The sequence below is a fragment of the Siniperca chuatsi genome, linkage group LG24 (genome assembly GCF_020085105.1).
Source record: "Siniperca chuatsi isolate FFG_IHB_CAS linkage group LG24, ASM2008510v1, whole genome shotgun sequence".
Lineage (NCBI taxonomy): Eukaryota > Metazoa > Chordata > Actinopteri > Centrarchiformes > Sinipercidae > Siniperca > Siniperca chuatsi.
The window spans coordinates 10385990-10411648 of NC_058065.1; the positions used below are offsets into that span (position 1 = coordinate 10385990).

At 40.1% G+C, this 25659-nt stretch overlaps 1 long non-coding RNA gene across 1 annotated transcript; it reads left to right on the forward strand.

The window, feature by feature from the left end:
• Positions 1–7321: 7321 nt before the first annotated feature.
• Positions 7322–24025, forward strand: LOC122872397. The gene is made up of 3 exons (XR_006377101.1): positions 7322–7752; positions 20235–20356; positions 22253–24025. It is a non-coding gene; the product is annotated as an uncharacterized LOC122872397 (long non-coding RNA).
• The last annotated feature ends 1634 nt before the right edge of the window (positions 24026–25659 follow it).

The following is a 25659-nucleotide window of genomic DNA, read 5'->3' on the forward strand; positions in this document are numbered from 1 at the left end:
CTTAAACATGTCAGAATGTGTTTCTGGATATTACTTTACTGGATATATAGGGTTGATTTTAAAGTCATAATTCTTAGGATTTCAGTCCGGGTGGTTGGTGATAATTTAAAATGAATAAAAAGCTTAAAGTGCAACTTTGGAGTTATAGAATTTATTAGTGAAAATGGCCCATAATGATGACAAGATTCCCATAATTTACACTGAGACTTTTATAAATTGTGACAGATTTTGATGAGGAAGTTTTTAGGATGCTACCCTTGAATACAAGAGAGGGAGAGGACACAGACATGAGATATTTGCACCTGAAGGAGCTCACTACAAAAACACCACTGGCTTGTAAAGGTGTATTTTTGCAGGAAGGCTGAAAAAGCAACGTCTGTTCAGAGTGTACAGTTATGTTCAACAACACATGCTTGGTCAGAGAGGTTAAAAAACACACATCCACACACACACACCTGCAGGTGGAAAAACGGAGAATTCACCACACGCTGTTGAGTCCTAATTATTTAAACGGCAGGAAAAAAAGAGATGTTATGTAATCTGTCATCCATCATGGAGTCAAATCCATCATCTGTGGATACTCTGAAGTGATACACTGTGAACCAGAGCGAGCTGCTTTAAAACAGCAGGAGTCCACATCACTTCTGCTCAGGATCTTGACGCTCCACTGGAGTCGGGTATATTTATCTAATGATTACAGCATCTGAAAACTATCGCTATAGAAATGATGATTCAAAGGACCTTTTGATTTGATTTGATTTACTTCCTCACTCCTTTTCTTCCTTTATCTTTGCCTGCTCCTGACCTGTCTGTCTTTCTCTCCTCTTCCTTCCCCCCCTCCCTTTTTCATGCTTGTTGAGCAAAGTGCACTTACTTTCCTCTCACCTCCCTCTCATCTGCTTTCACAGACATTGCATGAATGTTCAGAGGCTGAAATGTGTTTTTGTGACCCATATTCTTCAACAGAAAGTGTGCGTAAAGCGAGCGAAGAGGGCAAAGCTGCTAAATTGCTCACGCCCTGCGTTGTGTGCGCTCACACTCTTTTCCAAAACTCTCCTCCACCCTCCTTCTCCTACTTTCTCTTCGATTTTCCCTCTTCCTCTACCTTTCTCCTTACCTCTATCCCTTTGACCTGCGCTCTTCCACCACCATATTTCTGTCAATTTTCCTGTGCAGCAGGAAATCTAATCAAGCAGGGAGTGTCCTAACAAATTGTTGAGGGTGAGAGGTTAGTTGTGGCTGGCACTGGTAAAACTTCACAAGACTGAAAGAGGTGTGGAGGTGTGTTTACACTGGACACTGTGTTTCATTTATCCAAGGAAAGACAGATGACCACAGTTGATATTTCCCAGCAACGTCCTTCAAGTCTCCTACAGTTCTGCGGAATTTGGGTGTTAAAGGAGGATTCTGGTGTTTTCTTTTTCTTTTTTTAGTTTGGGTCATATTTCCATTGGCCATCAGTTATTATAGCATTTTACTAACTAAACTTCAATGCTAAGTTTTAAGGATGAAGCAAGTCCAACAGAGAAAGGAGCATGAACGGTCATGCGATCTAACAGGTTGTTAAAAAACAGCCATACTTATTTTGAAGAGAAAAGAAAGGCCAGCGTTAACATAGATATTTAGTTGTTATTGGTAATTCAATTTTGCAGACCAACTTCCTGGTTTGACACAATTTTTCTATTTAATGAGCCATTATAACCAACATTTTGAATTTTCTTTCTTATTTGATTTCTCTCCAAATAAGTGATTTAGATCAGGGGTTCCCAGCTTGGCTGCCATAGGGTTGCCACATAGATTTGCAGGGTTGTGAGACAAATAAAGTTATAAGAAACAGGAAAAAGCGTTTATCCAACCCGAAAGCTTTTTTCTTGTGAAATACTGGATCATTTTACCTCTTCATGCTTCTGAGAAAATAACCCTGATGATGTCATAGTGATGTCATTGGGATTAAACAAAAAGAAAGCATTACAAAACGGAGGCATGGAGTTTGAAAGAATGGGAATTTACCAGGCCGGGAGGGTCTAATAAAAAACACTATCAAGTTGCATTATGGGAAGTGTAGGATCCAGTGTTTTTGGAGTTTGACCCATACTAGGGCCCAAATGTCAGGATATCTCGGCCTCTCCTGCTTTGACATGGACCATTCTTCTCTTTCGAGTCCTCCAACTGTATGAAAGTGTAACTGTAAATCACCTGAGTATCTCTTTAACAAGTGGGAAGGGTTGGGAACCACTGGTTTAGATAATCTTGCTAAACTCTAGGTTTATTTGCAATCTGTATGATTACATGAACACTTGTGTCCTGTTGCACTCTAGCTCTAGTGATATAGATTGATATCAGATTCCTCAGAATTAACTTGGTGAGCACAATAGAAGTGATGTCCAAAACTATGAAAATAAGACCAGGAAAAAAAACAAAAAGAATTTTCCTTTAGGTACCTTCGTCAAGTGCACCTCAATAATAGATGATGAAAGATAACAGACATCTGTCATGAGCATTCATGCAACAGCACTTCTGTCATAATCATATGTATGTCTAATGCATGCGTATATATACATAGGTCTCCATCTGTGTCCATCTTGTACATGTTTTTCTAATGTATGTGTGGGTGTTTTTAGTCTCTATCCTCCTCGTTCCCATTCAGCCCCTGACAGAGATTCCTCCCTGTCTGTCAGCAAAGCCCCATTAATTGTTACGACTTACGTCTTCTACACACACACACAAACACACACATACACATAAAAACTCCTCTGTCAGCACCTTTGATTAAGGCTTACATGTTTGGGGTGGACATAGATTTGAAATTCCTAGAAGTACATCCAATTCAAACATGAACATCAATGGATCTTTCCTAATAAACAAGCCACAGAGTGAATGGAAAACATTGTTACATCCTGTTTAAAATGATGTCAGTTCAACACGAAAGTGATTGTGGTTGGCTGAGATTATATTGCTTATAACACATTCAATTGTGATTTTTTTTTTCCTTTACAAACCCTGAACAAGTCTGAGAAACATTTGCAGTCACACAAAGTGATGATTAAATGTCAGTATTTCCACACGTAGTGGGGGGTTTAACTGTCAGAGCCCCAGCACTGTGAGAGGATGCAGCCAGACACTGTATATCTCCCCCAAGCAGGAGTCACTACATGAGGTAGGTTCAGTGGTGGAAGAAGTACTCAGATCTTTTACTTAAGTAAAAGTAGCAATACAACAGTGTAAAATACTAGTACAAGTCACTACTTACAGGTGTTAGGTTGTGCATTCATAAAGTAAAAGAACAAAAGTATTAGCATCAAAACATACTTTAAGTACCAAGAGTAAAAGTACTCATTGTGCAGAATGGCCCATTTCTGAATCATATATATATATTATTGATGCGTTAATGTGTACAGCACTTTAATGTTGCAGCTGGTAAAGGTAGGGCTAATTTTAATTAGTTTATATACTGCTGGGTAGCTTAACCCATAATAATACATCATCATTTGTTAGTCGATTTATATTTTGTATTAATAATCTAAATCAAATCAAAGCAAATAGTAACTAATAGTAGCAATCAAATAAATGTAGTGGGGTAAAAAGTACAATGTTTGCCTCCAAATTGTAGTGGAGTAGAAGTAGCATAGAAGTGGCATAAAATGGAAATGCTCAAGTAAAGTACCTCAAAATTGTACTTGAGTAAAAGTACTTGTTGCATTCCAACACTGGGCAGGTTGGATGTTTGCGTTGAGTGATGGAAAATAGGGGGAGAGTAATAAGAGAGGAAGACAGGAGAAGAAAAAGATACACACACATGAGTGACCTCTTTTCACTGGCTCTGCTCCCTGCCTCTAATCTGTTCTCCAGACATGACAGATAGACAAAGGAAAAGACAAAAACAGAGAGAGGAAAAGTTAGACTGGAGGGAGATAGAACCCCCCTGACTGAAATTTAAGCTTAGTGATTACATTTCTGAAGAAACATGTGTGCATACTGATTGTGTCATCATGCTGTTTGATTCCTGAGACTCAGCATAAATACACAATCTAAGCCCCGAGGGACATGGGAAAAACTGGTGACAAAACGACTCTGTGGTAAAGTAGAAAATTAAAATACAATCAAATTTTATATTTTCTGGCCACATTTCTGGATCTCATTAAAGGGTCAGTTGCCCAAATTACAAAAAAAACACTTTCCCACAAATACTTTGGTTTTATTTATCCCGATTTTGAGATATCCACTACTGAGGTTTCATCCTTAAGTGCTGCCAAAAGTTTTCTTTTGAACTACTTTCTACCAAAGCAATAGTCCCTATGGAAACTGTTGACAGTGTTAAGTGGGAAAGTTCATTCTTGCTGTCAGTGGATGGATTTGCTTAATTGTCGGTTAGATAGCTCAATTGTCATCATGTTCCATATTTAGGTCAACTGATGACAACTGAGCAAACTCCATCCACTGAGGAAGACTGTAAGATGTTGTCGAAAGCCCCGGAAAAACTTTAAGTTAAGACGTTTTTTTGTCAAACTGTCTATAGTGTGTTCTGTGGATTATCAGGAGGACACTGTTTCTGGAGAGAGATGTTGCTTTTGAATTTTTTTGAGATGTAATTTTTCATGTGAGCGCCACAACTAAATTCCATTCAACTCCAATGTATTGTGGTGGAGACAGATGGATATCTCAAGACCTGGACAAGTAAAACCAAAACTATCTGCATGGCTAGATACCAGCAGATTTAAGTAAAAATTGTAATTTGGCTGAAACTACATAACATTTGCTGAACAGCGGCCACTGTGGCCACAGCTGGTATTACAGGACAATAGCACATTGAATTTGCCTTCATTTCCAATGATTCTCTTGAGTCTTTTGCATCACCATGCTTACTTGTGGCATGCTGAAATGTAGTGGAGCAGGAGCACAAGTACAGACAAGCCATAAAGTCAGCAAACGTACTTATAATGTCAGTTAGATAGCATTTAACTAAAATTTGCTAACATTAGCCACCATAAGCTACTGGTCATACCATACCAGTAGCTTAGGCTCATGTATATATTTAAGAAATTGTGCTTTTTATTGAATTCAACTCATCATTTGTAAAAGAAAGATTGTGTTATTGCAGCAGAGATGTAAACAGAGACAATCACAAAGGGGGAAAAAATGCAGTTGATTTTTTTTCTTATTTTTTCAAAAGGTTTATCCCAATTATGAGCATCCAAAAAACTGCAGTCTTTGCTAGTTTTCATATTTTTCCATTTGGCCAGTTTGTAAACACAACCAGGTATTTTAGTTGCTCTTGCTCAATGCTGCTGTGACTCACAGAACCAGCAACCTTTCCACTTACAGGTGGCCTCCCTGACCTTCTCCCTGATAAGAAAACCAACATGATGCACACAAATGTATTGCACATATTAACAGGTCTACAGACACACATCTACATACAGACAGACATACAGTTTATATACTGTGGCCATGGCTGGCACCAGATGATGTGTGTGTGTGTGGGAAACACCACACTAATCCTGTGGGACAAGCTGTCTGTCTCAATGTGTAACATGAGTGAGGTCAGACTACTGCTGTATGCTGGGAAAAGTGTGTGTTCAAGTACAAAAATGTATGTTTTCTTGTCTGTGTGTGTTCAGGGTGGTGTGTGATTTGAGAATACCTCTCATCAGTCAGACACAACAAAGGTTCAAACTGAGAACTTGCTGACAGTGCTTTTGGTGTTGCGCCTCTGAGGGTCTTAATCCTGTGTGTGTGTGTGTGTGTGTGTTTGTCTATTCAATTTCACAATCCAAAGATCTCTCAAGCAAAAGATGTCTCCTACAAATGATGTTAATAACCTACAAATTTTCTTTGACAAATGACTAGAATTATTAGCTTCTAATTAATATGCTGTAACCAATTAGTTTCTTGCCAAGAGTTAGATGAGAAGATCGATATCACTCTCCAATCTGTGCGGTAAATACAAGTCTAAGGCCCCTGCAAAACTGCAATTTGTCATTTTTACACTTCTGTTTTTGTACGTAATACTATACCCGTGTTAATTAATGAGGCGCTGGTAGGATTTTGTTATCTTCGGACAGAGCCAAGTTAGCTGCTTCCCCCTGTTTCCGGTCTTTAGGCTAAGCTAACCGGCTGCTGGCTGTAGGGATGGAAGTGGTATCGATTTTCTCTTCTAACTTTCGGTAAGAAAGAGGATAAGAGTATTTCCCAAAATACCTAAAACTTCACAGTACATAGTGACTAACTTGCATGGTGCAATAGTAGCGTAACTCCCACACTATGTTCAAATTAAGCTATGTTTGAACCATAGACTGTTTAAAACATAAAACAAACATGTTTCCATTGTGAAGCTCATTGTGGTGGCTCCAGGCCAGGAGGCGATTTGTAAATGTTGGGGGATGGCCCAATGGGATTCCTGCCATCTTGGCAGTGCCTGACTCCGCCTAACTCCCGGCTAATCCAAAAATGGGCAAAAAGGTGGAGCGTAGGTGAGACGGGCCCAAGGAAGCCTGGCTGCTTCGGCTAGCCACCTGTGACGGCACCCACCTGTCACTCAAAGAGGGCATGCCCCTAATTATGCATACATTTAAGCCTTAATATAATGAGTTATAATATAATTGAGTTATATAAAAATTCACCCCCCTCACAGTTGTCATGAACGGGGAAATTAGCTATGGAGACCAAAACTGTTTTTCGTACCTGGCTGTAAACATGTTTATTTCTGTAAAGTTGGGCATTTTAACATCTATGGGGATTGACTCGCTTTTGGAGCCAGACTCAAGTGGCCATTTGAGGAACTGCAGTTTTTAGCACTTCCAAGTTCACGACCCACTTTAGGCTATGAAAGCACTTGGTGAAAGTTAAGGAAAGATCATCATCTTGGCTAAATATTGAAAAAATTAACCCCAGCCTGAAGCATGAGACAGGATGTGTTTTCAATCTTTCGCTAACATTAACCAAGTGCTTTGAGTTGTTACTCATGCTTTAGTTGCCAATGCACTTATGTCAGTGAATGCTTTGTAGATATATTCAATATAAATGTTTCCTTGTTATGTTGATTAAACAAAACATATTTGCTAATGCAGTTAAGTAGTATATGAATCATATTTCAAGGCAGTCTATCAGGCCTGCTATATTTTGTTCCTAATTGTTGGGTGTGATTACTTTTACAGCTTCCTCTGGCGTCTCCATCTTGCCTAGAAACCCTGATTGTTTGATTGACAGTCACAGTATTAATCAGCAGATGGATATTATTTTAGAGTTTTAAGTGACTTCAATTAAACTTTTCACTGGCCCGGTGTGATGGATTCCCTGGAGGCCAGGAGTGAGCCGAGAGCTAACTGCAGTGTTAGTTGGAGGAGTTTGGGGGATTCCATGGGAGTAGCTGGCTTTATATCCTGCCTACTGCAGCTGCTCTCTTACTTAACTCCGTCTGGCCTCCCAGTGGACATGCAAACCAAGATGTCCTGGTCTCTCCCAGCTCTTTGGCTCACTTATTCTCAACTTATCGTACAGTATTTGTCTGTAATTTATTTACTTTCTTGGATACGTCTCATTTAGCACAATTTTTACTGTCAGCGGCACCAACCTTGTCAAATAAAAGTTAAGTAAATAAAAAGGAATTTCTCTCTGTCATCTCTATCGTTGCTTTTTTCATTGTTTTTCTCTCTTTATTTCAGTCTCCATTGCTTTCGACATATCTCGGCTCCAAACCACTAAGCCATATGTCTATTCTCCTGGGTGTTGAGCTGCAAATCCCCATCGACGTGGGTGAGTTGAGATTCCAACCTTACTCTTTCCAAATTTCCCAGAGCACACTATACTGTATGTTTTTTCCTTACTGTCAGCGGTGCAGAGAAACATCTCAAAAGCTTATTGTTTTATATACACCGTATGCACATATTGTTTATTTTGTGTGTCTGGAACAGAGACAAGGTTGTGACATAGTTTTTAACTGTTTTTTTAAACGTATGACTATAAACTGAACTCAAATTGGCACTGTAGTTTTGCATGGATTGAATTTCCAGCCATCTCCTTCTTTCTTTGTGCACCTCCGTTAGATAGCCAGGACAGGAGCAGGGGTTTCTGTCTGAGGCACCGAGCCAGCAGCTGGATATACAGACATAACAGAGCGGAGTGAGAGTAGGAGTGATCCTGCGTTTGATTGATGGCTCCTTTGCTAGCAGATCCCTTTATCAGCATGCGGCTGACTCACTCGCCTGCGTAGGACTGACTGTCAGTGTCTTCATTAGCTGCACCCACACTGCCGAAAAAAGAATGCAAACTGCACATCAACTTATTTGAATAAGTAACTCAAATACGTTGTGATGTGCATACTGAGATTCCTGGCAGAATAATGTTGGTGCTGTTGACTCCATTTGTTGGTGGTGCAGTATGGACAAAATGTCTCAATAAAATTGGAGGAACTGTGTTTCAAGCATCACTTTATTACTCTTAGACAAGGCTAGATTACCAACCATGCTAAGTGGGATGGTAACTGTCTTGGGGTTCTAGACCATCAGGGGCCCTGAAGGTCAAAGGTTTACGGTGTGGCAATTAGTTTGTGGTACTTTTAATATTTGCAATTTGATTTGTTGTCAATATTGGACGATTCTGAAAAGCCCTGGATTACGTTCAATGATGATGTCTTTTGTATGTCCAACACCAACATTTTCTTGCTTTCTACAAAACCTGTACATGGCACATGGCAACTATGGTATGGTTAAGGTTAGGGAAACATTGTGGTTATGGCAAATAAGCAATGGTTAAGCAACGCTGCTTCCTGCATGGGCTGCATCCGAATGTTGGCATTGTGTGTAAAAAAGGTGCAAAATCATCCAATATGGACGTAATTCCTAGTTTTTACCTAACTCAAAATATAGTTTAAATACCTTCATTATTTCCACAGCTGGATGTCAAACATTAATACTTTTTTGGTACCTACTGCAATGGTGCCCATTTCAATATGTAAAGTACCAAAAGTTGGCATTGAAAAACAGGTTCAGGTCAAACCACGAGAGCCACGAAGTATGATAAACTGGAGGAGAAAACTGGGTGGAAAGCTCAGTACAAACACAATCTGGCAGAGGACTGCTGTGAGTGGGGAGGTATATATACTAGCACACTGATTAGGGGGATGCAAGGCAGGTGTGCTGGCAGACGATGCTCAGGTGGTGACTGGGGCAGGAACACACTGAGGGCACTGGGTGGGCAGAGGTGGGAATGGCAGCTCTAAAAAGACAAGAGAGGTTAGTGAACAGGAAAACAGGTTAGGCTGGGGATGTTATGAATCAGATGCAACTGTGATACTCTAGTCATATTTCCCAAAATTCACTATTCCTTTGAATTAAAAATTTTGTCAATTTTCTACTTTTTTTAGCCAAAAAACAGCTGCTTATGCAAACAACTGATATTATTTTTTTAAATGAAAAAAGAGTTTTGAGAAAAAAACTTTAAAAAATTATAAAATTATAGCAAAACGATTCCCAGCCCTTATTGTTTCAGTTGATATTATGCTTACATGGTGCTTATTCCTAAATAAATTTGAATTTAAACAAATTACAAACTATACATAATTAAGTTTCCATGTGTTGCCTGTCATGTGCCTTGTACATGGATGGATACATACAAGCAACAGGATACATGCAGTACATAATGGGGGGAATGGGGCCTCAATTGGGACCAACAACTAATTTCTGCCCTGGAGCCCCCTTAGCAGGTTAATCTGGTCCTGCTCTTAAAGTCCAACAACTGTTTATGATTATAGCATATTTATATTTTGTAGTAAGTCACATTAAATAAATTATGGATTGCTGAAATGTCAATTCTGTGAGTTTCATTAGAAAGCTTTTACCACAGGGATTTTATTAATAAGTCTGCAGGGAAAAGATGGTTGAAGTTCATCAGGATAATTCCATTTCAATTCCACTGACAGTAATAAACCTAACCTGGGACACAGATGGCATCTTCAAGCTGTGCCAAACCCCATTCTAAACTACACAAATCTCCACATTAAAAACCACCTATTTGGCTTTACGTGAATCGCTCCACTGTTACCGTTTTCACTTTTTCCTCCCAGAACCAGATCGTCCTTTGCCCTCCCTGTGAAATATTTCCAAAAGGGTGTAAATTCACTCATCATTACATAAGTTTCCACGGCCTGACCTAAACCATTTGTTTAAGCAGATGTCCTCCTTTGGTAAAACTGGAATAATAATAAAAAAGAAGTCACAAAGAATGAATGAAAGTATATTGTGACAGTAAAGTTATCCTAGTTCTTTGATGTTCATTTGGAGTCAGTCTTCAATGGGCTTTTACAGACACCAATGTGTACTTTTATTTTAAAAGCCTCACTCCTTTCGCCTGTATACAAGGCAGACATCCTCCTGAGGTGTGAAGTTGTCTCAACAGAAGCTCTTTTCTTTACCAACAAGACAGAATCCTTGAATCAAAGTTAACATGGATACAATTTGCTACAGACCACCAACGTGAAGAGCTCAAATGCAATTAACCAAGGTTGAAATTTGGCTTGGGGTACTGGCTCATCTGATGAGCATTTTCTGACATTTTTACAATCCGTTTACAGCGGGACTTCTGTGGAATCCAGGCTTGTCAGTGGCAGACTGGCCGCTGAGGAATGCAATATTTATATGATGCTCGGAAACCAGAAGCTGCCGTATTTGACAGTTAACTACCACTGTATTGCTCTGTGTCTCACAAACACACATGCTGAAGGCGCCACGTACCACACACCCTAATGTGCTGTTTCCATTCTCTCACCCTGGTACTGGGAGTTAGCGGGGAACCAGGACCCCGAAACGAGCAAGGTAGGCACTACACATAATGGCAAGAAAGCGAGAGAGAGGACAAGTGTGGTATGAGTTGAGGTAACGAGCACCAAGCTTCAGTCGTCCCATTAAACATGCACTATTGCAACTACATACATTGTTTATATGAACTAGAACTAATCTCTAGATATTTCCTTATTACACACAGGTGCCTGGGTATACATTACACACTTACATACAGTATAGTATTTAGTAGGCATGTAGAGATTTCCTGACATGAAGGGCTGGGAGGGGGTTGCTGCCTCTGCCCACTGAGTCTCTTGTGCCCATGACCCTCTTAAGCCACATCCTGTGAGACAGGACGTCCACTCTGCACAGGAAATGACCCTGATTGATTGTTCCCTGTTAATAGAGAGCGAAGCAGTCGGAGGGTGCTGGAGGAAGTGGTGGGTGAAAACGAGGCAATTTGCACAATGGGTGTTAGTGTGTGAGGTGTGTGTTGTACATTACTCACGGGAATGTTGTGTTTGAATCAATACTGGAACTGTGCATCCATGTGCATTTCTACAGCATTTTTTTTGTCCCAGCTGTTAGCGAGCATAATAGCTCAAAAACTACTTTTTGCCCCTGAACTGTGAAGAAAATGTCTTTTTTTACCCTGGATTTCTTGGTTCTAAAGGTTTGTTCGGAGAGAAAGTGATCCGAATTTTCACGTCATTCGCAAGAATTTGACTGCTGCTTCGTGTTATTTCACCCCGAACAGTCAATGTAGCAACTGTACATATGCAATGGACACACCTCCCATGTCTGTGTGCTTGAGTGTTTGTGTTCAGCTCAGCCTGTGACTGATCTCAGAACTCACCAGAGACTTCCCTCCAGTCTCTCTCCTTTTGCCCCTCGTCTCTGTACAGTTACCCTTGTTGGGATAAAGAAAGTTATATAAAATTGAATTGAGTTACATTGTATGTTTCCAAAAACCCCGGGACATGTGCAAATTTTGTAATTTGCGCAGCTCTGGGCGAATTCGCTTCTAATTGCGTGTATCCATCGACTTGCACTCACGCTGCCTTTAAAATTTGATTCATCATTCAGTCTGAATTCCACTAGGTGTGGCCTAATTGATATAACTGCTATGAATCTTAAACTCAAAGTGATGCAGCACAATTTTATAGTTTCCTATAGGTGGTGTGTACTTACCGCTATAATATTCCTGGGATTGAGATATTCTTCAAAAGTCTTGATTGTCTCTCACTATTTTGATGCAGATCAGATGCAGAAAAAACTAACAAACATAATAACAAATGTTGAAAACAATTTAGCCATGGCAGACATACGTATGCACTCTCATAGTGCTAGCTTTCTATTTGATGGTCCAGTTGGATTCATGACGGTGGAAAAGGAATTCAATTTTAAGCACTCCTGCAGCGTAATCGACCTCTCTATTGTTCATCCTCATGCTAACAGGTCATACTTTCACCATTAATACCCTGCTTTGATCTAAATGTTCATTCCTATCAAGCTCTTGAGGAGGCAAATGCGTCAGTTTGCGCATGTTTGAGTACCTTCCTCCTGCTCTTCTCCTCGCTCACTCATTAACTAGCCTCACACCGCACTTCCTATGAACAAAACAGAGCCTGATACAAGTTTACCATCAGGCATTAGGTGAAGAGAAAAGAACACATTTTAATCATGTGATAACTAGCTGCAACACAAAATGTACAGTCTTTAAACAGTTCTGCATATTTCAGTATTTCTCAGATTTGTTCATTTGACATTTGACATTTCCTCCACATGGAATCAAAACATGGGGTCCTGTTTTGTGCCTAATAATTTTCCACTTTCCCTCGCTGGGCTGAAAAGTGTCCAGAACCACTCTGAGAACTGAAAATGATACTACAATGACTAATGACTGAAGTTCGCAAGTGTGAGCACATGTGTGTATGAGTCTGTGTAATCTAATCTGGTCTAATGGGTAGCCTCCCACAGGACGAAGCCAAAACCAGCAGGTGCCTAAAACAGAAAAACAGAAATATTTATCCCATTAGACCATGATGGCTGAGCGACTTTGAATGCACAGAGGAAGCAATTAATGATATAAAAAATAGGAAGATTTTGTTACACCGCTTCATTGTTTTCTGTCTTTCTCTCTGATTCTCAGATAGCTTTCCAAGTGCTTTTTCTGCCCCTAGATGCAAAAGATTTCACATATTATTTTTTTTATATATTTTTATATTTTTTTTCTGGGTAGAAACTAATTGTTAGCTGGCTGTCAGATCACCGTTTCTCCATGGCCTTTCTCTCTCTTTCATGTAGTAATATTTCCTTGACTGACACTGACCAACTTTGTTGCTGATACATAATCTATGCAGGGGGAATAGACTGGTGCAAAGCAACTTCTGGACTAAATGCACACTGCAACACACACACACTGAGGTCGAGCTCAGCTAAAGACAAACAAAATGTTGACTTAACCCCAGCTTTCAAACTGCTTTAACCCTGACATTGACATTTGACCTTTGATCTTTACTGTTAGGTTGGAGCTGGCCAGACAGCATTCAGGTTGTGTGACGTGGGTTTCTTTTCAAAGAGCAGGTCATTTTATTGGCAGGGATGGGTGTTATTAACAGCAGGAAGCCAATAGGAACAAAGCAGAGTGATCGGACATGCTGTCACCTGTCATAAATAAATACCTCAGCGTGGCCTCTTTATGGGACAGTTTCTCAAAATGTGATGTGCATTGTTTGTACTCTTTTCCACATAATTCAATAAACAATCTTCCTTCTTGGTTAACAGCATATTAACATAATTATACAATATGTGTGAATGGTATGCATGAGTTGTATGTGAATCTGACATCTAGTGGGTGAAGAATATCGACGTTTCTTTTGCATATCTCTTGGGACACCCACACAATGTGGACGCAGCATTAATCTTGTGGCCCACATATGTAATAAGTTTGTCCCGCTGCTGTAAGTGCAGGATGATCTCACTCTTGGTGCATGACTTTGAAACACCCACCTCAAAGCCAGCGTTAAAATACCAAGGTGATGTGGAAAATCCTGAGGTGTCAGGGTTTTTAAGGTTTCACTTTATTTCCTGACACCAGTTAAATGGGTACACACTAAAATGTCAACAGAAGAGCTTAATGCAGGATTACCTTCGGTTTGTTGTGATGAACTCAAATGTAAAGGTTAGCAACGCTTAGAAGCAAGGACCCACATAATTTATTTGAATCTGAATAGCTGCGCTTTAAGTCAGGCAAAAGTGAAAAATGACTTGACATTTCTAACTAGTACAGGGGATGCTTATACAAACTTTCAGGTTGAATTTAAGAAACAAGTTAATGGTCTTTGTGACATTAGATTTCTGTTGAAATCTAGCGTTCCAATGTGCATAAAGCATAGCCAATAAAGTTTTATATATTGATTGTGCTGGGCATTTAAGCGGCTGTTCCGCCAGGACAAGGGAAAAAAAACAATTAAAAGTTAGCAATAATAAATATAAAAACACTAAGACATGTCAGAATTTCTACTGACTAAATTAAAGTTATGAAGTCAAAATTATGAGATAAGTAATTCACATTTTTAAGTAATCCAAAATTATTATTTACCAAGTCACAATTATGAGATAGTAAGTAAAAAGTATAACTTGATCTATTATCTCTTTTTTTGTGGATACAACAAGTATTTTTATTTTCATCTTTCCTAACCTTTCATCTGTTTCTTTCAGCTATTTATGGGGCATGGAGTTCATAATAATCCAAGTCAACGTCAATTATCTGCTTTTAGTGCTGAACATTTAGCTATCAATTGTGATAAAAGTTTCAGAATTTATCTTTGCTGCATATTGCTAAAAAACTCAGTAGATTCAACAAATCATCTTGATCATCTGCAACAAAGCCTTCCTTGTACTTTATAAGTGCTTCCATAAAGTTAAAGTAGCAGTAGAGATTTTCGCTCACATTTTTTTTTTTCCTTTCTAGGAACTATGGGACAATACCTTCTGGCCATCTGCAAACTGGAGGGGTGCTGATAGCCCATGATGTATTACAAAAATAGACCCATTAGTCAACTTCCCAGCTTGTGCTGAAAACATATCCTGGTGTTTAATAGAAACTTCTAATGAAATCTTTCCCAGGGGTTTCTGTGTAAGGAATACCATACCAACCCCCCTCCAGCTACATATGATGTATGAACGATAGCAGAGGAAGCAAAATAAAATTATTGTGCTGGTGCTTGTTATGGTACAGATCTTGGTCCACATGAGTTCAAAGGTCACTGTACAGCCTAATAGAAGACAGACTGGCTATGTGATTCAGTTTATCAGTGATACTACTCAAACTAAACTTTTGTATCTGCACTGAATGAGCCATAAAACAACCAAAAGACAAGAGAACAGGGTTACATATGGGCTATCCACTGTTGAATTCCTCACACCAAAATACTCAAACTGTCCTGTAGGTCTTACTGGTAATAAACTGTTAGAGAAATAAACCAAAATAAACAGTCACTGTAGAGAATTTTAAATGGCTTGGCACCATCAAATTTAAGACGTATTAGTAATCCATGTCCACCAAAACCCACCCTCTGCTTGCTCAAAATGGGCTGTTACCCTTTCTGAACTGCACTAAACACGTTAGCTGCACAGAGGAAGAGATCTGGAGGAAAAGTTAGCTAAGAGAGAAGTGTTTGGACCAAGGGTCTGGAGGCATTTCTACCTTTTGGCATCAATTTAGAGTTTCTGTTTAGGGCTATAAAATGTTAGTATGCTAACACACATAACAAAAATGGCTAACATTGTAAACATTGTACTTACTAAAAATTAGCATGTTAGCATTGTCATTGAATATATTAGCATGCTGGCATTAGCATTTAGTTCAAAGCACGGTTGTGCCTAAGTACAGCTTCACAGAGCTGCTAGCATGGCTGTAGACGCTAAGTCTTGTTCAAATGTGTTCCTTCATCTTTGTGTCATTGTATCCCTTATCCTTCACTTTTGTAGTCCATATATGTATATACCCTTGAGTATGATCTTGTGTGAGAGATAGATGTTTTGTATTGAGGCTTATAACAGGAATATCTATATACAGTATTAAATTAAGTTTTAGAACTAGATTCGGGAACAAAGACCACGCCTTGAGCACGTCCCATTTACGCACACTACTATTTAAGCACACCCTATCTTCCCACTTCCCTTTCAACTCAGTTTTCACCCCCCCCCCCCAAAAAAAAAAAAAAATTCATTCCCTACTCTCTTTTGTTTTAATACAGGAACCACCGGGGGCTCTATCCGAATCAGAGCACATGAAGAGGCGGTTCCCTCACTCAGTCAGTCTCGACTCCCCTGGTTCCCTCCCGTCTTCCCGCCACCAGCTGGCTCCGATCCATCATCGCACTCCTCCATACATCCTTTCTCCCCTCATCCCTCCTTCCAGTCCCTCAATCCATCCCTCCCACATCATCTTGGCTCTCCCTCATCCTTAATACACAGTGAACTATTCTAAATCCATATGTTTATTGGCGTGGTCTTTGTTAGTGAATGCTTAATTGTTCTTTGATTCTATCTGCATTGTATGGCAGAAGATGGTCTTGCGTTTTTGAATTTCTAACATTATGCTTCAGTTTGTTAGATTAATTGTTTCTGATGATGTGGTTTACATTGTTTCCCATGGCACTGACTACAAACTGGATGTTTGTCTATATATATCTATATTTGGGGTAAATTTGGTAATAATTATCTTATCCATCTTTCATTCGAAGGCGATGTAGGAGGATGACCAAAAATGGGAGAAACTGGCTTGGTGTTTTCATGCAAGTCTTGGTTTCAGGACAGTTCAGAAAGTCTTTGCTAAACTGTCGGCCTCTGTGTCCTCACTCATTTGGTGGTTTATCCAATGAATTAAAGCGAATACATTTCTCCCCAGCTCCTCTCTTGGTTCCATTACGCACACACTGATGCCGCGAAAACCCTCACCTGCAGCACTGGCTCAGAGCATTTCTGAGGTTTATTTCTGACATCCACAGGACATTCCCTGGCAGCGAGAACCTGGCTCATCTGTGGGGAAATTACACCCAGTGGTTTGTTGTGTTAATAGATCTTATAGCCCAGTTTCTCTGGGCGCAAACTGTGTGGTCCGTTGTTTCAGCTCCTCTTGTCAGGTGTGAGCTGTGGCATTATTTGTTAACTTTTCTAACCCCTTCACTCTCATGTTTCCTCAAAGAATGTAGCGGGTTCCCTGTGATTTTCATGAAACAGTGAGTTTTAGCCACTGTTATTACCACTGATGAGCAATATTCCCATAATGACGATGTCAGTCATAAAATAAAAATGCTTTTAAAGTGTAATTACTGCCATTAATGATGTCAGCTCCTCCCATGTTCTGTGAGATTCTCCAGACATCATGAACAGTCATGTTGTAACTTACTCGACAGAATTTGATATGTAAAATTACCCATAATCTACTACTGCTAACAAATTAATGCATCGGAGTAATGTCAGAGGTGCTAATATTAGCACTCCAGCGCTCAGAGAAATAAATTAGATCATTGTTGCCTTTTAAGCAATTGCCAATAAAAAATGTTCATAGTACAGCCTCACAGAGATGCTAGCATGACTGTAGAATTCACATTAAAAAAACTGAGATTTAATGCCAGCATGTGAATTTTGCATTGAGCAGCTTTAAATTTGTTATTGACCGTACCTTACTGTGGGATTGAGATTTAGTAAGAAATATTAGGAGACTGTTGTCTTTTCATTTTTATTTTTCATGAGCAGGCTGTTTGAATTTGGAGCAGAGGTCGTGTAAGCATTTTTTAACAACAAGGCTTGTTAACTGAGTTATAGGTCTCACCTCGTGCCACCTCAGAGACATCAGACGTACAAACCTTTAAGTTCTACTCAAGAGCTTTTAATGCAAGATGGAATTTAGAAAACTCATTTTTGCAAAGGCTGCAGCTTTTTTTGAGTATGATGCAGTGGCAAAAGTCCCCTAGTTCTTCGTTGGGTTCCAGTGGTGTTGGCGCAGCATAAAGGTGGCTCTGTAAGTCAGGCTTGTTTTTAAACTACTGCATTATGGCAGGGGTGACATGTTTAATCCCAGAGGACTCTGGAATAAATATCTCTTTTCATGGTGACATGTCAACTATAACTGAAAAGTCTTTTTTTAGTAAATTACTTTCCTTCATGATGGCCAAAACAGAGTCTAAACATGCTGTTACGTCATTTTGTATATTTTACAGCTGAGTCAGTGTGGAGCAGTTTTTGGACCTTGATATCTATGAAGTTAATTACTGGTATTTGGGGCCTTGTAAACTTTATGAAGGGATGATTCTCCATGTTTAAATCCTCTGTGGACGTGGCCCACCCCAGTGAATGAGCTGCATAAAACTGGAAACAGTGTTGTGTAAAAATCCAAAGATTCCGGTGTCTGCGCCAGCAGGTATGACAAACTTATCTTTAACGTGTTGCCATTTGGCCCTGTGGTGTGACAATTTAAAGTGTGTGTGTGTGTGTGTGCGGGTGGGTGGGGGCGACGTACGGAAGTACCAGGAGGAGCAAGTAGACTTTTATGAGAGGAACTGAATTTCCAGTCGCCACATTATTATTGTAGAACATTTCATGGGAGCAGACCCTCAGAGGACAAAAATCTGCTCAATAAGGGAGAGGGACACAAACAGAGAGTAGGAGAGAGAGAGACAGAGTGGCTATACACACAGTGTGATCCTGCACACAGGAAGAGCCCTCTTATGATTTAATTCCCGCTGTAAATAATCTGAATTAGTAGCCTGTTTACAGGGTCCAGATCAGCCTCCGAGTGGCTGCAAAACTTTTCCACAGTGAGAAACAGACTGCCTGTAAACTATAGCATCATTAACAAGCTAGCCAGCTAACATGGACAGCTTTGTTGTCTGTTGGGTAGAGTGTATTTTTATCCTGGCAAAGTGTTCAGCCCTGCAAATAGACTTGCAACCTGTCCAGGGTGTTTCCCTGTCTTTTGCCCAATGCATGCTGGGATACGTGACCCTGAATAGGAACAAGTAGTAAAGAAACTGGAAGACTGAGGCATGGGTGGAAAGTGTTTACTAGGGCTGATGTTGATAATCCTTCCAGGAAGAAATTACTCCTCGGTTAATCTACAGATACATTTACTGCAACAGGAAGAGCACCATAAACATGTGTAGTGTGTGAACTTGGTATGTTCCACAATGAGACATTTACCAAAACTCTCAATAAAAGCATAAAGCCATAAAAATGTTACATTTTAGAAGAGTTGTGATTTGTTTAAAAATTGACCGATGAAGGCAACAACAGCATCTACCAACAAGTCCACACGCGTGAACAACAAACTAGGTAGTTTGTAATTCCCTCCAAAATGACCCATATGACTTGAAAGCTCAATCTTGACCTTGGGAACAATATATGTAACAAAGGTCAACTGATTCTCTCAATCTCCACTCAGCAAATGGTTATCATGTGACCTAAGTGTGGAACTTTGGTCACCTGATAATAAATGGCCATATGATGATAATAACTAATGATTAATCTGCCCCCCCCTTATAGGACTTTTGGGGGGAGTTTTTCCTTATCCGAATCAAGGGAGTAAGGATAGAGGGTGTCATATGTTCAACAGATTGTAAAGCCCCTTGAGGTAAATTTATTGTTTGTGATATTGGGCTATACAAATAAAATTGACTTGATCTCTGTGGTTAAGGTTAGGGAAAGATGGGGGTCATGGTGAGACCACACCAGAGGCGGTTAGATGCCACCCCCCAACACCCCGCAACACCTCACGCCACTGTCCCAATTCCAGCATCGCCACCCCTGAAAAAACACACGTTTTTTCCAGAGAAAAAGCTGTTTTGTACTTCAGTACAATGTTGGCCTAACTACAGACATTATTTACTAGTTTGTTGCTTTTCACTGTAGTTTTAACTATTTCACTTGTGCCTGTATCTACAAGGCAAAAATAAAATAAATAAATAAACTCCACGCGCTCCCTGCTTGTACAGCCTCCGTGGCAGCTCGACTTCCTCTCTTTACCTCTTGCTGTCGCTGTCTCTCGTGTGTGTAGAACAATGGATGAGGAGAAACAGTTGTTGAGGTCGAGCTGTGTGTGTCTTCCTGTTGACGCGCTGCAGTGTGACGCTTCCTATTGGTGCTAGGGGCAACACTTGACGCGCGTCATACAACACACTTTTCAGTACAGTACAAATTAGGCCTATAAGCACTGGTTAAATGTAGGCCACAGATATACTGTCTTATAGTCACACTGAACTAATAATAATAAATGTTTTCTTTTCTCTTTCCTGCTGCTCCTCACGTGTTGTGTAAAATATTAAAACGCATTAAGTATCACATGAACCATGTTCAAACACCTTCTTGTTTTTCCAGTCTGTCTCTAACAAAGCCGGACACTGATCTGAGGCCAGCTAACGGGCTAACACTCAGATCTGTTTGTGTCATCAGTGGGAGACATCTGCTGAGCACACAGAAAAGCAGCAGTGGGAGCAGAGTTCAGTGTTACAGCAGGAGAAGCTTCTCCCCTCGCAGCACCGGAGACGGAGCTTTCAGCCGACTCAGGCCTTACTGTGAGCTTATGTTTTCCCGATTATGATCTTAAGCTGTGTTCATAAACATACCTCCCCAAAGTGTTTTCCCTCCATCGCCTGGAAGCGCTTTCATCTTTGCTTTCTTATGCTTTCTTCTCTTTTTTACTCTCTTTCTCTGCTCAACTATGGGGTGGCAAGCAGTAAACACATTAAAACACGCATAAATCACACTCAGCGGATTACAAACACAAAGCTGAGAGAAAAACACTAGAATCACTAGAATCATTTCATCTCAGATCAATTGGTTAAAAAAAACAAGTTTGGAAATAAATATTGTTTATATACAGAGTAAGTGATTGATGATATGATATAAACCAGCTGTACCAATCCTGTCTCCTAGAAATTAAGTTTATATAAGTTTATATACTACTAAATTGTTTTACCAATTACATTGTGATGAAAAACGTAATCATTAAAAACTTTTCCTCATTATGTTAATAGAAAACATCAACATTACATTTCTTTCAAAATGTATTTGCTGTTGCAAATTAGCTGTATATAAACATAATTTCTGGGAGACGGCGTTGGCCGTACCCATAGAAAGCAGCTTATTTAACAAAATATTGTGATATTAAAAGCCTTGGGAAGATATACAAAGGGACTCTGGTGCGTAATCAGCAGCTCAATTTGCAATTTTTACAAAAAAAATGTTTCACTTTCTACTGTGTAACTGGAAGGTGCTGTGCTTGTTGCAAACCGATCTGTTGTGGTCTTCTTCCAGATGGAAACACAACTTTTGGGTTGACAGGGACATGAAACTTGCGTTAAACCAAACCAATCAGCCACTTTTATATATTTATTTATTTTCCAAGGCTGTTTTTACCTAACCCAAGAGAAACTAGAAGGGCACTCGGAGAGCGCAGACCTCCGCCAAGGCCAATGGTCCAGTTTTAGTTTGTTTGTAAAAATTCGCCATTAGCTTAACAACCTCGCTGTGGTTGTAACAACAACAACTGCCTTTCTACTTTTTCTGCTTTTTACGTAAAATGTTACCTTCACTTCACCTGGTTCACTGTCTCTACTGCGGCCTCACTGCTCTGCTGTCCACTGTGTGTGTGTGTGTAGGAGCTGAGCCCTGCCCTCAGTCAAACACGCAGAGGAGAGGACACTAAAATATTAATTCAGTTCAAAAATGTAATGGGTTCATCCTTGGCCCATGCTACATCCTTCCACCAAGTTTCATAAAAATCTGGCCAGTAGTTTTTCCGTAATCCTGCTGACAGACAAACAAACAACGGCTCCAAAAACATAACCTCCTTGACGGAGGTGACCAGTTTCTCATGACACTCCCAAATATGGTCAATATGCACGAACAGTAACTGCAACTGCAATATTTTCTGTGGTATGTGTAGAACCAGAATCAGAGGTTAAGTGGCAACTCCTGTAACTTTGGCTCCATTGCTGGATGACAAAAAAATAAATAAAATATATATACATATACATATATTTTAATGTTTCAAAATCAACACTCACACAACATTCAGCATAGGACATCTACTATTTTCTATGGCGAGCTCCACTGCTGCAGAGGGAGTTGATTCTCCACAGTAGTAAAGTTTAAAATGTGAGTGAACTCACAAGGAGAGCAAAGTGAGGAGGGTTAGGTGATGTCATTTCCTCACCAGAGCGAAAACATGTCACATTCAACCCACAGCTGTACAGAAAAGGGATTATTTACTGTAAACCAAGGCTTGACAAATTTACTGTAGCTGCTAACTCCAAGCACAACTGCTCTCCACCACATATTGAATATTTTCTTTGAACTGTGACCTTTTCTATCCTCAAGCGTCTACATCTATGCCGTGTTTGTTACCACCGTGACCTCAAGTTACGACAGCACTCAAGATTCATACTCTTGTTTATTTTTTGTTTAAGCACTGCCATAACCAAAGTGAACAGCACACTGAGTCCTCTGTAGCTCTCAGGCTGCAGAGCAGCGGGCCTCGGCCTCTCGGGGTGAGACACTTGACCGGCTCAACGCGGGATCCAGCTATGTTTCACCAGACGAGAAGACAAGACGCATGGCGAGAGGCTTTTGGGAAACCCAGACCCGGAGCAGACCACCGCAGGCTGTGAACTGAGGCCAAGGCCAGATCCCAGGCTGCCAGATGTGGGGGTGTGGATCAGCGGCTGTGGCCATGCCTGTGGCTGGCTGCACTAGCTGACCTGGGCCCGTGTGTGTGTGTGTGTGTGTGTGTGTGTATATACCTTTAATGACATGCACAGTCTCTTTTCTTGCATTGTGCTGAGAGAGAGGAGGCAGCTACTGATTAATGTGTTTTCTAAGGTGCGCACACACAGTATGACACAAGAAAGTCTTAACGGATGAGAAAATGTTTTTAGAGCATATGGACGAGCATGCACATTAAGTGTATATGTGTGCGTCCGTGTGTACAGAGTGTGCTGTAAGTCTAACAGCTCCCCCTCGGACTGCCAGACAGTGTTATTGCAGCTGCGACCAGCCCTCCTCCTCCTCTTCCTCCCCTGACTCACACTTCAGGTGCTTTCCAGCCTCGGCTCTTCTCCTTCACTTCCTCCTCTTCTCTTCTTCTCCTCCTCCTCCCATCCTTCCTCTTCTCTTTTTTTCTTAATTTAGTTTTCTCAGACTGTCCATCGCTGTTCTACCCACATTCTTTGAATTCATGCCAACAAGAGAATGACAAACAATCCCTACTTGGCTAGACAGGCTACTGCCTCCCTCATTAACCCCTCTTCTGTTGGTCGTTGGCATGACAACGGCCAGATTGAGTGGGTTTACCTACTTCCTGCTCGCTAAGCCAAACAGTAATTTGAGGGTGTGTTTTGTAGGTATGACCTTGAGTACATGCATGGGTGTGTGTGCATGCATAGTCACATGTGTCTCTAAGGTATGTTTTCTGTGAATAAACGCTGGCAAGCTAAATGAAAGCTAACCATCTTTTAGCTATGCTTTCACTGCATAAATTACATTTTGTTCTATTAGCAGTGATACGGAAAGTAGCTTTTCCACAGTTTTAACCAAATAAGATGTTCCTGCCTACTGGAATGCTGGGTTTTTTCTGGAGTATATACAGTGAATGATGTTTTTTTTTTTGTTTCTTTGAATGGAAAAAAATAAAAACCCATGGAAGAACAGATAAGACATGATAAGAAATTGCTTAGCACTTCTCATGGAAAACCCCTTGGAAATATTTGTATATTTTGAGCCTAAACCCTTCAGCGTCATTTCTTAACACACCCCTGTATTTAACCCTTAATTAACCAGGAATGTTGGCCAAGTGCATGTCTTTGAGATAAAAGCCCTGATAAGGAAGCCAAAAATGTTTTCTGCCAAAAGGCCAAAACCTATACCTGGAAGCTTTTTAACTGAAGATTGAACTTCTGATAAAATGTGAACTTACTAGGATTATAACTCAAGCCTTGTTTCAATCAGGAACGGTTGAATTCTGCCTGAAAGAGTGTACGTAAAAAATGTGTTTTATGTTCCTTCTCAAGAAGGTTATGAAGTGCTCAATGAAACAGAATATAGAAGGTCTGGTTTTATCTTATCTTTTAGCTGACATTGGCTGTAAAAGAACCAAAAAATACTGTACACAATAAACCCTATCACTAGACGGATATATGATATTAATTCATATCCATGAATTTTACTGGATGAAGGTCTGAGGACCGAAAGATTGTAAATAAAGTGAGTATAAGTGATCAATAGTGTGTTGGATTTTTTGATCTGATACAAAACAAAACAAAACAAAAAGTGAGCATAAAATGTTGGTCTGTAACAGGACATGCACTTGTAACATGAAGGTTGGTTACAGTGCACACACATCCACCACACCAATGATCCACCTTGCTACATAAAGGGCACACTGCATTTTCTGCATTGCAACTTAACGCTGGCATTGGATGTAAACAGTGCGCTGCAGAATTGTCCAACATGAAGGTAATTCTGAGAGATAATGGGCAGAGATGTTTTAAATGGTTCACTGTGTTCCTAGTGACCAAGACCCAACATTGCACCCGAGTCAGGCTGGGTCCAAATTATATTCAGTCCAGTTAGGCTTCTGTTGCACCAGGAGAAAAATGTGTTTTATGTTTGAGAGTGTGAACTTTAAATGGCAAGAACACAGCATTTTGGATTCAGATCTAATAATCCCTGGGTGTATTTGACTGTCCACCTGTCTTTTAAAAACTTTTTAAAAATGTATGCACATCAGGTTCGGGTAAGTTTTCCTAAGGTTACGGATCAGGTCTAAAAGTTTGGACATATAAAGACTTCTATAGTTGAGATTCAACATTTTGTTAAAACCAGCAGAAAATAAGTGGAAAATGAAACAAGAGATGGTCAGAGTGAAGAGGCAGAGAGGGAGATGAAGATGAAGGCTTTCTGCTCAGCTGGAGTCAGCTGAGGGTGCATTATCTTTCCAGTAACACCCTGAATCATAGTAATACTTCTATTGGATGTCCTCAATAACTTCCGAAGTGTACATTTTTTCCAGCCACTCATAAGTCCATTACATCTCTGACCTCCAGCCTGCCAAAGACCACATGGCACTGATTGACAAAACCAGAGGAATTTCAAAACTGTCATTCTCAAAAGCGAGCAAAAAGCTGCTGTGTGATGAAAAACTAATCACAACCTTCCCCTGCATTCCTAGCAGGGGCGAAACGCATCCAAACTGGGATGAAATGCAGAAGGCAGATGGGTGGCAGCGACAGGACCACAGCACTGCAATCACACAAACATGCTCAACCCAGTTTGACTGCACACATTCACATGGGCACACTCATACACACACACACGCAATTTGTTTAATTTTACTGTATTTCTGTGCTGCCAAACACTTTCCATCTCAAGACATTTACTCTACTTATTTGCAGTCTAACAACACATTCTTCTTTAAACACGTAAACAAATACCTTTTCAGGGGCGTTTTTGCTTAAATAATGAAATTTGTGAAAACGTCAATACCAAAATTCCATAAAACCCAATTAGGTGGATCATATAAAGAAAAACACTGTCTTGAAACTAATTCTTGAAACAAGATTTGTGTTGGAACTAAGTACAGTTATCCCACCCCATAATCATTTTTTTTCACATGCTTCAATAAAAAGTTCTGAGCACAAAATATTAGATTAAGTGACTTGTTAAGATGTCAGATTCAATGTGTCTCTCTTTTTCCATCCGTCTTTCCATTCACTCTGCAGCAGGTACGGGCCAGATTCCCAGGCTCTCTCGTCAGGCCGTCAGGCTGTTTTTCCAGGCTCGGATGGACACATTAAAGCCCTTGACCTGGGTCTGGTGG